The sequence below is a fragment of the Hirundo rustica genome, chromosome 4 (assembly GCF_015227805.2).
Source record: "Hirundo rustica isolate bHirRus1 chromosome 4, bHirRus1.pri.v3, whole genome shotgun sequence".
Taxonomy (NCBI): Eukaryota; Metazoa; Chordata; class Aves; order Passeriformes; family Hirundinidae; genus Hirundo; species Hirundo rustica.
The window spans coordinates 5154788-5168554 of NC_053453.1; the positions used below are offsets into that span (position 1 = coordinate 5154788).

At 37.8% G+C, this 13767-nt stretch overlaps 1 protein-coding gene across 6 annotated transcripts in view; it reads left to right on the forward strand.

Annotated features, from left to right (window-relative positions):
• Positions 1 to 13767, forward strand: part of CELF2 (CUGBP Elav-like family member 2) — a 451396-nt gene that overhangs the window by 145764 nt on the left and 291865 nt on the right. The gene's annotated exons all lie outside the window — the stretch shown is intronic.

Genomic DNA, 13767 nt, shown 5'->3' on the forward strand with positions numbered 1-13767 from the left:
TTGCTCTAAACTTCATCTGTGTGTCAATGTCTGGAAGGTGCTGAGAGAAGCACGACCTTTGGAGGACATGCTCTTTTTCCCAGGGAAAACTGCTGGGATACTGAGAACCGGGGGTGCAGGGAGGAGAGCTCTCCCTGCATGCCACAGACAGACAAATGACACTGAAACAGTGGCACAGCCAAGCCCACACAGCTTAAAGCTTGTGAGGTTGAGGTTGCTTTGAGGCTCAGCACAGTTGTGCACCTGATGAGGAAAATCCCAGCTGTGGCGTCCTTCCAGCTGTGCAATTATACCCATGGCAGGTGGTTTGGCTTTTGCTTTACATTTCACCTGAGGGATGAGAGGAGGGAAACTTAGAGGTAGGAGGAAAAAAAAAAAAAAATCTATGCTCTTAAGGCATTTTCATTTGGAAAGCAGGAAAGCAGCTTAGACCAAATTCTTCTATGCTGAGAAAGCTTTTAATAAAATAATAGATCTAGACAAGACTCCCAGGCTGCAATAGAGGTTTTTGAAGAGAGATCTGTCTACATATTGTCAGAGAATGCAATAAAATGCTGTAATCATGCAGATAGAGAAAATGATGGAGAGAAGGGAAACAAAAAAATCCGATATGGTAATCTGTCACTTAGCAGCGATGCCTAGTGAGTTAAAGATGCTCCCGTCCTCTTCTGCCACTGGTTTTGCTCTCTTTGCAGGGGATTTTAGTGGGGTTATGGTTTGGGGGGGGTTCTGCTATCATCTGATTAAAGAAGTGTTGTAGTTCAAACAATATATAATGTCAAAAGAATATTTCAACAGGAAGGACAATTTTCTTTAAGCATAGTAATAAATGCAAGTTGCTTCTGATTCTAAGGCAGAGAAAAAATATTCACCTTCTTTAGAGGGTATATGGTGTAGATTAGTTGACTTTTTTATATTGCTAATCTGTAAAAATGTATATTTTCACTATATATGATGACTTCTCCCTGTGTAATGTACCCCTTTGTTCTGTGTGTACAAATTTATGTGATTTATATGATTTGTTCATTTAATAGATACATTTCTTTTTATGGCTTACTGTCACTTGGTCTCCATGGCTGTGCAAGCAAATATGCTGGTGAATTTTTGCTATGTGTTTGAAGAGCTGACCTGTGATCAGGTCTACCTGACACCAAAGATTTTGGTCAACTTCCTTGCAAAATAATTGCATTTCTTCATACACACACACCAAAAAAAAAAAAAAAAAAAAAAAAAAAAAATTGGGGTTCAACAGAGTAGCCATGTCCTTGGCCAGTAATCTCAATATTGATGCTTAGCTGTATCTTTTAATGGCTTTAGTGCTAAAATATTTCCAGTTTCACTGCACTTGGTGAGGTATTATAGGACTAATATACTGGAAACATGGAGTCCTTACACTGCAGAAATGAATTCCGCTTCAAATTAAAGTTAAAATGAGACACATAAGTGCTTGAATAAACATCCCATGTCGTACTTCCATTAATGATTGTCTAAATGTGCTTTTTGAATTATTACCACAAGGCTTTAATTTCAACTGCAGTAAGATGTCACAAGTAAAATCAGATTATACCAGCAATGTGCACAAGGCATTGTAATTGTGTTATAAATATTAAACCAAATGATCTTGTCATGATTTAAAACAAATGTTTCCAGCTAGGTGCAGGTTGGCTTGTCCTCCAGCCTTCTCCAAGATTCACCTGTTCCTGAATTTCTCTAAGCAAACAGCTCCTTAGGGTTTTTAATCTTATGTTGTGATGTATTAATCTAATATTTTTTGTTCTTCCTCCAAATGTCAAGTGACTTGTTTTGCTATTATTAATTCATAACCATGAAATAGTCTAATTTCCTCACATCTTCTTCCACCTTTACCCTGAAAACACTTTACAGCATATAGAATTTCAGGTGTTGCACCTTGAAATGACGAAATTTATAACCACTTTCCCATCATTGCTAGGATCCCCATCTCTGTATTTTGTCCAGTGGGGCAGAGCAAGTCCCCTTTAACACTGAAAATCCGACTCTCCTTTATCCAGGCAAACACAATGCCTTATCCTAGAGCAGTAATGACTCTTGGATATATTTGTGGCCAGCACTGATCGAATCGTTATCATGCACTCACATACCTGGTGAAAGGGTTTTCACCATAAGCGGCGTAAGTGTGACCAGATGTGCTTGTACCTGAAATATTTTGTCTGGCTGTCAAGAAAGTTTAGGCACTGGTGGCATTAATTATTTATTGTTTTTGTTGTTGTCATTTAAAAAAAAAAGCCTCAGAAACCCCTTATGATTTTTTCATAGTTCAGTTAAAGAGGTGGAATTAGAGATTCACTCCCATAAAGCCCTGTAATTAGTCAGAAGTACAGAGGAGTACATTTTGAATATTTTCTCATCTCAGTAGTAACCAAGAGAGGTTATGTATGTGCATTTTTTAAAAAAAAGCAAATATAACAAAATGCCCTGGTAAATGTGCCTTTTTAGCATATACCTTTTCAATTTAATACTGCCGATGGTTCTCTAATGATTATATTTAAGAGGAAGAAGAAATCGCCCTTCTTCTTCTCGCTGAAGTATGTGTATCACTGATAGGCAAAAATAGAAAAATGTGAGTTGGTGGACATCATTTAGTAGGAAAGATAATAGATTAACTTTGCCTGTTGAAAGATATAAAAATATTCAGTACAATTATATTGTGTCAGTTCTAATTTACCAGTTATTTCTGATGATTTCAGGAAGCTCAGGCTAGAGAATGAATTGAAAATTCAGACTTAAAATGTGATAAAGAAGCTTTACAATTTTTATATTAAATGACATTATTATAGCTATGAATGTATATTGTTTTTTCGAAGAAAGCACATCAAAGAAGAGATCTTCACAAGGAAAACTTTACAATAATATTAAGTTGTTCATTGCATGACCTATTTAGAGTACTCAGATACTTCTTGTTGTAGACTACATAATTAAATTTTAAATGGAACATGATAAAGAAATTATACTGGTGATCTCTAGAGATTTGAATACCCTATTTGGATCTTTACAAGAGTGTAGCGAAGGCATACTTTTAAAATTTAATAAAGGTCTGGCCTATTTTTTTTTTTTCCTTTCAGATGCTCTATAGCTGCTATGGCAGTTCTGTTTCAAACTGTGTTTGCTCTCAACATTTCATAGTCAGTACCTGCAATAACAGAACAAACTAAAAGTATTAGGAAAAAAATAACAGTTTAGCTTGAGAAATTCACCATTTAAAAAAAAGCAATTAATGAAGGGAGGTAAAATTCTAGAATCTTGGTGAAGCTGAGCTTGTAGTCAGCCTTTCCTGGACCAGGCTCTGAGCTCAGCAGCCGAGGGGAGCAGTGAATGAATGGAGTCCTGGAGAACAGTGTGAAACCCTTTGGGCATGAGGGAGATGATGTTTGGAGCTTAAAGGAGAAAATACTCAGCTTCAATTTCAAAGGAAGGATTTCAGTCTCTAGCCACTTCTGTTTGTTTCTGTGAAAGTTACTTTATATTTAAAGAAGAACAAATATTTTAAATATAGACTAACCGCATGGATTATTTATTTGCTTAATGCTAGGTTAGTATTAACAGAAGGAAAATCTGGGCTACTTTTCCTCTTTTATGTACTGGCTCAATTTTTTTATTTCACTCAAGGGGGGAGTAAAGTTTAAACGGCCACTTCCTCCTCTAAGCTGTTAAAATAAGGGAAAAAAATATCAAGCTAATAATTTGCATATATATATTGAATGGAAAATTTTGTAGCAATATCACTGAATCACCTGCTTAAATCTTGAGCAAAACTGAGGAAATTTTGTGTTTTGAGGGGAAGGCTATCTTAAAATTACCATTTAGAAATTTTTTAGGACTGTGGGAGGAAATCTGCAGTGGATTAACATTGATGATAAAACAAGCATGTTCAAAATGGAAATGTAAATCTTTGGCTTGTCCTTGAAGTTTAGTCATCTACAAACTTCATATATTTTAAGCCTGTGGTCTGGAGTAGGGTACAAACTTTGGTTCTCTTGAGTTGGGGTTTTATTCCCACCATTCCTTAAATTTCTTTAATAATATCTCAGTTCCCTTTACTGCAGAGACTTCTGTTCTCAAGCGTCTACAGCATTTTGAAAATAGAATTTAAGTACTGAAGTCACTTTGGTGCTTTTGAAAAACGTTAACCTGCAACTTCACCATTATTGAAATCTAATGCAACTAAGCTTTTATCTAAAGCAAAAAGAAGAATTGACAACCCACCATATGACAAGCAAAATGAAATCTCTTGATCACTATCTGTCAGCAGTCTTTCTAATACCATTGTGTTAGGGAATGATATGTCTTCCAAGAAGCTCAGTACACAAGGTTTTGAATCATTTCTGTCTTGACAGCCTAACACAAGTAACTACTTGTAAGTGCTTGGATGAATTATAAAATCTATGTGGTTCTGTAGAGTGAGTTAATAAAACATCTATGAGCATTTTAATTATTATGAAATGAAAAGGATTTTTTCCTGACAGTAACAGGGGCATGGTCTGAAGACCAACCTGACATGTCAGCTGCTGTCTTCACTGGGTTTGTGCGGACGGTGGGAGTTGGGGTTACCTTCTGTGCCTGCGTTTTTTGTTCCCTCCCAGCTGAGATATTCTGGCAAGCAGCTTCTCTCCCTCTGAGAACACCAGATCATACCTTTCACCCCTCATGTTTTCGTGTCCTCTCATGTCACTGGTGCTGCTTTGCCAGTTATGTCAGGCTTGAATGCCCACCCGCCTACGCCAGGCATGTCTCTGCCAAACCATGACAGAATTTTCCATACCTTCACATAACATTTACTGAAGATTTATTCTCCCTTAAATAAAGCAGATATTTGGCACAGTCCATTTCTGATCCTCTCTTCTAATGGAGAAGCTTTGGCTTCCACCTTCAAATAAATCCTTTCTCAAAACTCACTCTCGTTTTAGAAGCATGTAAATAATTGGTCAAGAAAACATTGCTCAACCAGGATGGCAGGCAGTGCTAGCTGATAATATTAAAATATCTTGAATGTCAAACTATATGCAGCAATCCAGAGCTAGTCTTTGGAAATGATATCATCTTCTATCTTTTCCTAAACCTCATCATTAAAAAGAAAAGATTTCAGCCCTCGGTATTTAAATGTTCTCAAGTCAACTGTCTTAAAGAGCAGATTTTCCATAATTTGGATGCCTGCTATTTTCTAAAGAAAGTAGTTATTTTGAAATGAGACTTGAATTTAACTAATCACTCCCTTATTAAAAAAAAAAAAAAAAAAAAAAAAGTATCTCATGTTTGACCTTTCTCTTTACCTCAGATGTTCATTTTGAAGCATTTCTTCTTTCATCTATCCTTTGAGCTGCTTTTCTGTACTGAAAGCAGGACTGCCTATACCCCATTGTATCTGCTGTAGAGGAATGCCCTGATGATGCTTGGCCTTTGAGGGACTGCAATATAAATGACAGTAATTATTCGGGATAGTAACAAGTTTGATGTTATTGTAAGAGAATCTGGAGGTTTTGAGGTCTCTTCACTATTCTGATTTTTGTTTTTCCTAAGTAAATCTTCAGTATCCTTAAAATGCAACACGGAGCTATTCCTTGTAGTAGCTGTCAGCATGTCTCTTTTTGTTGTTGTTTTACAGCCATTTTGAAATATGTGTTTTACAGATAATGATAATCTTAAAACACACTTTTGTGCAATCTGATCCCTTTCTAAAGAGATCTTTTTAAAATCTTAAGAGGAGCCTAAGGAGCATAAAGGTGATTATCCATATGTGCTCACTGATGACTCGCACTCAAAAATTACAAGGAAACCAATGGCAGGATTCATATTGCCTAAATTTAGATATTACAAAAGTCGTCTGTCAAAAGAACCAGGGGAGAAATGGAGAGAAATAGGTGCCTCATCTCAGGACAAGGTGAATATCTTTGGGCATTGCTTTTCTTTCTCCATTTCCTGAAAATGGAGCCTGGGGGAATAGCACAGACTAAATGTTTCACCTGATGATAGCTTTAATTTAAGGTGAGCAGCCCAACTTTTATAAGTGTTAAAGTGCCAAGTGACGTAAGCTGATGCCTGCTAGAGTTTTGAGGACATTGGCATGCTTAACCTCAAAAAAACTTTCAGTATTTCATACTGACATCCTAAATATAGGGCCTGGGAAGGAGGGGGGAAAGTCAGACAGAAATCATTGCTGGACTTGATACAGCTCTGACCCAGAATGCAGGAACTCTTCTCACAGTGCAGAGCCCTCAGAAATCACAGTACCCCTGAAGTGGTTCCTAATTATACGTAGACTTGGAATCTTAAAACTTAGTGTAAGTGATTTTACTCAGAGTCCTGGTTTTGGAACCCACAACTATTTTTCCCCAGCAACTGTAGGCATCTCTCACAAACGCTAATGAATTTGACAGCAGATTTTTATCTTAAAAGCCTGGTAGAGCTTTTGTTTTTATTCCCTATTGTGAAGCTCTAAAACCAGAGACATAGTCTCTTTTTTTTTCTTTTTTCTTTTTTTCTGTTATTCACCTTAACCAGACTTCCAAGCATCTTTTAAACTTATCTTACAAAGCATTGCTAAACGTGCCCAATGAGGATAATGTGCAGTAGAAATGAAAGGACTTAGATCTCTTCATTTCCGTTCCTGAAGGTGAATTCCAAGATCGCGATTATTTTTATTTATACAGTACCTAAAGAGTACTAAATGCTTTATGGAACAAATGGAAGACCTCTTGTAAAAAGCACGCACTCCTATAATCTAATTTTAGTCTCAAATCAGGCAACATGAATGCTAAGCAGCAGGGCTTGAAGAAACACAGAAGGTGTATGAGTGCCACACTAACAAGATTGGGCAGTTATTTAGGTTCATTATCTGTCCCATTTAGCACTGTAATATCTTGCTGGTTTAAGTTAAATTTACATTGGGCTGTGGAGAACATTTGACTGACACAAGAATGGTATTGCTTGGGTTTGCCCAAAAAAATGAGCCTTTGAAAAGGAGTTTGAATGAAGATAAAGGTAGGCAGGATTGCAGGTGGATTTAAGATGCCATTCCAGTGTAAGAAGCAGCAAATGAAACCAACTTAAAATACTAAGCCTGTTTTCCCCTCCTCACTTCATTTCCCATCTCAGTCAAAATACTTGTGTTCTAAGTTAGTGCTTGGTATGTATCCTTTGCTTAATTGTGGCTTTAGCCCTTAAAAGCATCAGAATAATGTTATTTAGAAATTAAGTGCAAAGGACAAAACTTGTGGGAATACCTCCAGATGTAAATACACATCTCAGGGGGAAAGAGAAGTGTTCACATCACGTTCTGGAGAAGCAAACCAGCAACTGGAGAAGCAAACCAGCAATTGGAGAAGCAAACCAGCAACTGAAGTGGAGATTTGTTAATATGGCAGAGAAGCTCTATCTTAGTACTTTTGGTGTAGCATGAACAAGTCATGTGTCATTTATTATGTAATATAGAGTATTATATCATATGTTTTATAAATAGAAGTGAACGGCTCATATACAGAACTCTTAGCACCATCTTTGCCGTTGATCCCAGAAGAGCAGTAGGAAGAGACATGGATGGAGCAATGTCAGGAAACCCAGACTGCTCTCCCTAAGACAGCAGAGACTCTGGTTTAATGCTCTCTTCAACATTCTCTGCCTTCTGAGCATTGCTTTTATTTATGAAATCACTGCTATTGTAGCATTTACCAAAATTGCAACTATTTGAATGTTTCCAAAAGATTTGCTATAAACTAAAAGCAAATCTTAGACAATTCTCAGTAAATTATTGAAAGAGGTTTAAAAAAAAAAAAAAAAAACCTTAACAAATTCCCCGGTGTTCAAGGTTAACACTTTATACTTCATCTACATTATATTAAAAACATTTTTACTGGAGTCCATAAATGTTCCACATTTTAAAAGGCAACGAGCGCAGTGGGACTAGAAATGCTGCATAAAGCCAGACACGAGACCTGCAAGCAGTAATTGCCGCCTGGCTTTTTTTTATCTTTTGGGGCTGCTGACTTGAGATTCTGTGAGGCAACACCCATTTTTCTGGTTATATCTTGCCATTGGAAGCAGGCAGCCCCTAAGGTTTTCCTGTGGTCAGCAGCAGATTCTGAGCCCCAAACTCCCATGTTGGGAGCAGCGTCTCATCGCGGTAATTCTCTCACTGGCAGAGAGGCTTTGCTGGTTTGGAGCCACAGAGGACCTACCCCACTTTCTTGTGTACATTCTCCCAGAGCATTTTGCAAGTTGTGCCCTACACAGCACTTCTACAGCAGCAAAGTGCTGGCATGGTGCTTCTCATTGCCGGGCTATAATGGAAAATATTTTTCATCCAGATCCTGTGGAAGTTTTAGAGCTCCCACACCATTTTGTGCAGGGAACGTTTAAGGCTCTGCAAAGTTGTGATGTAAAGTGGGTGCAAATCATGGCTTTTTGCTGTAATCTAACTTTAACGAATGCCCATGGAGAAAGAAAGGGGGGAAACAAGACTAGGCTTTACCTGACATGGGAAAAAAAACCCACAACCCTAAAAGCAGAGATCTTTCAGCCCTTTCTTTATATTTTGCTTCTGAACTTTTAGATACAAATGCCACAATGGCTCACATGCTCAATTTTGAAGAACAGTCCTGCTGATACCAAAGTGATTGCACAAGTCAGTGCAATTTTAGCATGAGTATTGCTGCTTACTCATTGCTGTGAGATGAATATCCTCTGATTTGATCCCAGCATTGCCACTAAGACTATAGACAGTTCTACTTGATCAAGAAAGAAGAATAAACACAGAGCAACTCAGTTTTGGTAGCATTCTCTTGAAACATGAGCTGAGAATCAAAAACTGGAAGCTTAAAAGAAAGCCCTAAATCGCTCCAATACTATTTGGACCAGAGGTATGGTTTTGGTTAATTGAAAGTACTGGACAACTGCAGGTGCCACTGACTTTGGTTCAAAGGATAAATGTGCTTTTCTGAATCAGGCTATTAATTTGAGGTCTTAAAAGGTGTCTGTGGCACTTAGGAAACCATCTGTGCTTAGAGCTCAGGATCCCATCTTTTAACTAACTGTTCAAAATTTGGGTTCTTTTTTAAGATTTTCTGTTGGGGGATGCAGATGCACCTGCCCTGATGTGCTCTTGGATGCCAAAGGAACTGTGATTTGTTCAAATCTGCATTTGCTGGCAGATTTCATTCCAGGATTGCATGGAGCAGTAAGCAGAAGTTCCTGCAACTAAAAAGTTTCATTTAGCAAAAATGAAATATTATTATTCATGTCATGAGTAATTGAATCCCCAGATGTTCTCATTTTCTATCAATGGCTGGAGACAATATGACTCTAGATAGGCTGTGACAACATTAATTTTTTTTTTATTTTTTTTTCCCCCAGACCTGCAAAGTGTCTGTGGATTGGTGTTTTTTTTTTAGCTGATTGCCTGGATCTGACATTACAGGCTGTGCAGCTGTAAAAAAGACCTAATTTTCATTGAAAATAAGTAAAATAAAATATCGCAGAAATAGCATTACTTTTCCCTGGTCCTGCCCCTGTTTATTTCTGCAGAGATAACAGGGACAGCGCAATTGAATTTGGAAAGAAATCTGCAAGAAGAGATGGTGCTGCTAACACTGAATATTCAGAATGTAATAATAAAAGTAATAAGGTTACTAAAAAGCCACCTGTTACTTTTTTGTTGTTGTTTTTGTCTAAAGAGCAGAGTTTCCTTTTTTATCTCTGAATTTATAGCAGAGATGGGAAGTCCAACTCCTTAGAAACCTTATTATATGCAAGGAAGTAATTTCTTGTTAAAATTAAGTAGGAAAAGAAGCCACACTCACTAACATTTCTAACGCTGCTAAAGACGAATGTTTGCACGAAGGAACAAAGGTAGAAAAATTTAAGTGCTTGTTAAGGCATGCACACACAGTGCATACAAGCAATAAGTCTGTTTTGCTGAACTGTGAAATTGCTCTGAGTAATTTCTCTAATAACAGAACTGATATTGCCCCTCTGACCCCAGAGGAGCTCTGGGCTTGGTGCTGCAGCAGGTCCTGGTATCAGCAGAAACTTGTGCAACCAAAGCACGGGCTGCAAGCTGAGCACTGGAAAATAAAAGAAACTTAATGGATAACTTGTAAATGTTCTGGCTGATTTAAAAATTCAGAAAATGGTTAATGATGAAGGTACTTTATTTATTGATTTCCCTCCATGACCTATTCTTCAGAGGAGCTGCACTATTGTGTCCAGAGCTGTGTTTGACAGCTGCCTCCTATTTCCAAAGACAGTGTTCATTCCACTATGAATTGAATGTACAGTAGCAGAAACTTTTAATTGGCATTCCTTGTTAGCTTTCTCCTATAGAAATGATGCAGTGCTGATGCTTTCCCTCTGTGTTATGGAGAATGCCTCTGGAAATAACAGTTCTGTAGCTGGAGCAGAAAAAAAAAAAACCCACGGAATCCCTTGGGATACTGCAGCGCATGCAGAAATAGGAAAAGAAATCATATGAGAAAAACATTCAGTTAAAGCAGCAACTTACGTCTTCTCTTTCAAAACTTGCAAGGTGAAAAAGAGCAATGTGGTTTAAAGGGGATATTGATTTGGTGAAGTTATACGTGAACTCATGCCACAACCCCCATACTTCTCCAGTCTCTGAATATCTCAGAATTAATGCAGGGGTTTTAGACTGATTTCTTGAAGACTTTCTGTGGGAAAAAAAAAAAAAAAAAAAAGGCATGTCTGATGAATGGCAAGGACTTGAGGAGACTTAAAAAAAAATAAAATAAATTAAAAGTTTCTTTAAGGAACTGACAAAACCTTTGTCAGCTGTACTTCCTTGTAGTGCTGTTTAGTCAGAGCAAGGCAGCCAGAGACCCAACCTCATTACTTCTGCCTTCCATTTTATCTTGTGAGTGACTGACTTCCTTCAGCAGCTCCATCAGGTAATGTGACATAAATGGGAAAAAAATTCCCACCAAGAATTCATCTTACTGTGCCAGGGACATTTTTAGTTATTCACCCATTTGAAAAAGAATTCGAAGCTCAGGCAGATGTTGAAAGTCTGGCATGAGAGTTTGGTTGCTGTTGTCTAGGAGGTTTTCCATTTTTTATCTGAAGTAGCTGATATTTTATTAGCTTGTGGAGTGCTGTGGGGCTTTGTCAACGGTTCTGGATAATAGAAAACATGGGGCAGGAGCTGTTTATATTTACAGCAGTGTAAAATATGTTGTTCAGGAGAAAGCCTCTGAAGAGTTTGTCTCTTCATCTGGAATTATCTGGCATCTGCGGTGTAAAACAGGCTGGCAAAGTTGAGAAAAGCAGTCTTGGAAGGAAATATCTGAAGAAAATATTCTCAACCCTAGCCCAAACCTCTTTTCAGAGAATAAGGCAATGCTTTCCATCCTTGTTTTCTGTGCTTTTATGGCTTTTATAACTCCTCCTATTCTACCTTTTCAAGAGATAGGAAAGTCCAGTTTTCTTCTGACTTTGAGCTGTGATGCCTTCTTTGGATTAACCGAATAATCAAAGCACATATTTCATTTCATAAATTGAGCTTTGTATTAATTTAATTCTCTAAGACAAAGCACAGATTTAAAGAATTGTATCTAGAGTCCACAAAAAACAATAAATAAGTAAATAAGGACTACTAATAAATAAGGAAAGGCCACAAATTTTCTCCCCCCTGTCCCATATCCTGCATTCATCAAAGCTGGTCTCTTCTGACCATCAAGAGGCTTATAGGATTTATGGTCTCTATAAATCTTGTGTGAAGCATCAAGTCTAAGATGAGAAAAATCACACTAATATGAGAAAAAGACACAGAAGGCAAAACAAAAAGCCCAAAACCTCCATCAAACCCATCTTTGATAATATTCTGCTGTGTGAGAACATCTCAGAGCAACTAGAGACAGTTGCACACAATTTTCCTCTGTCCAGTACTGTCTGTGCAAGACTCACCAGTGGGCTGCTGCTCTCAGGCATCAATGCATCAGTCATCATTTGCATCTCACACCAGGTTTTTTAGACTTCATTACATGTAGAAATTCCCAAAATGTGCTTGCCTAAAAAAAAAATCTGCTTCACTACCAGTCTCTTTTACCAGTGTTTCCTGATTGAAAAAAAAAAAAAAAAAAAAAAAAAATTAAAAGGAAAGAAAAAAAGCTTTTATCACACATCCCATATGTGCTTTATGGCACTGAGACTTGATAACTTAGATATGATTTTATAATGAAAAGTCCCACGAGGAAGTATGCAGATGTACTGTGGAAAGATACTGACACTCTGTGCTTTATTTGTAGGAAAGGTATGAACACTTTCTCCTCTTCTCTTTAATGGTAAAGAATATTAAAATAAAAAATAGACTCGTGTCTCTTGTGAAACTCCTTAGGATATGTCCAAGGGGTGAATGAACTGTGTACGTGTTAAAATGTTACTTTGCAATGCATTCTCCTAAAATTTGGAAAAGATAACTATCACTGATGATATCACTATCCTTTTTTTTTTTTTTTTTTTTTTCCCTCCCGTTTAAATCTGTAGCCTTTTGAATTTGAAATGAATGCTGCATCTAGGAAAATTCAACAAGATGCTAGTAAAGGGGGCTAATGATGGTGGGCTCAATACTGGAAAGCTGTCTTGTTATTGAATGCAAATGTGACTTAGATATGCAAATTATATTCAAGATTTCATCAGTAGGCCTTTAATATATCTAGAAACTATCTTAAAGCATTTAAATAAAATGTTAATTGAAAGTATGGAATAGTGTTAGCAAGCTCTTTCAAAGAAAGCTTCAATTCAAAGCACGTAACAAGGAAGCAAGTGCTCTGATCTAGTCAAACAGAACCTCCCATGGTAAAAACCTATAATTGTTTTAAAGTTCTCCAAAAACCTACATCCCTGTTCTCATCTCATCCCACACACTGTGATATTCCTTATGTTCCTCACTCTCCTCTCTCAAAGCTGACTTTCTTTGTAGCCTTCTCCCACTTGCAGCGTGCTGCCTTCTCTCACCTCCCACGCCTGGAGCTGCCTCCTGCTGCCCATACAACAAGCACTTTTCTACACATCCCAGCCCTCTTCCTTTCCTTGAGCTTGTCTGTGTCTCATTCCTTGCAAAGCCATCAGGATGTCTTGCCCTGCATCAGAATCCGGAGGGTGAACTCAGGAGAGCTCGGTAGTAAGCCAAGCAGTGAATTTTGATCTTCTGAGAGTGATCATCAGATGGAGCAAATGACTGATCTTCATATTTAAAAATAAAACCACTTATTTTAAAGGCTGAAGAGAGAGTGATTGAGTTAGAGTGCATCCCTCTGGTGCTCATGGAAATGCTTGCAAAAGCAGCAGGGCAGTTGAGCCGTGTTGGCTTTAACCAACCCAGGTCAAATTCATCAACAAAAGCTTTAAATTAGCCCTAAGAGCTAAAAGTGTGGGAACACAAAAGCCAAAGCATCTCCTGGTGCAGCTCTGCTTTTGATTGTCACTCCTTATCTGCTCATTAAACAGAAGGATTTTGGAAGTATTTGCTAAGCTACCTTCCTGTCTGCAGATGGTCTGCAACAGTGACAGCAGCTGTTCCAAAAACAAGCAGTGAAGGGAGGTATTATTGCTTTGTAGCTATGTTTACAAATTTGTAACAAGACTATTATTTAAAGTGTGGGGTTTTGTGTCTGCACGCAATATGTTATTATCGAAATGTTGCCGGATTGACGGAGGGCATCAAAGGGATGTGGCAGAGAGAGATTTCTCTGCTTTGGCGTGGTTTCTTTCCTCCAGAGCTTGTGT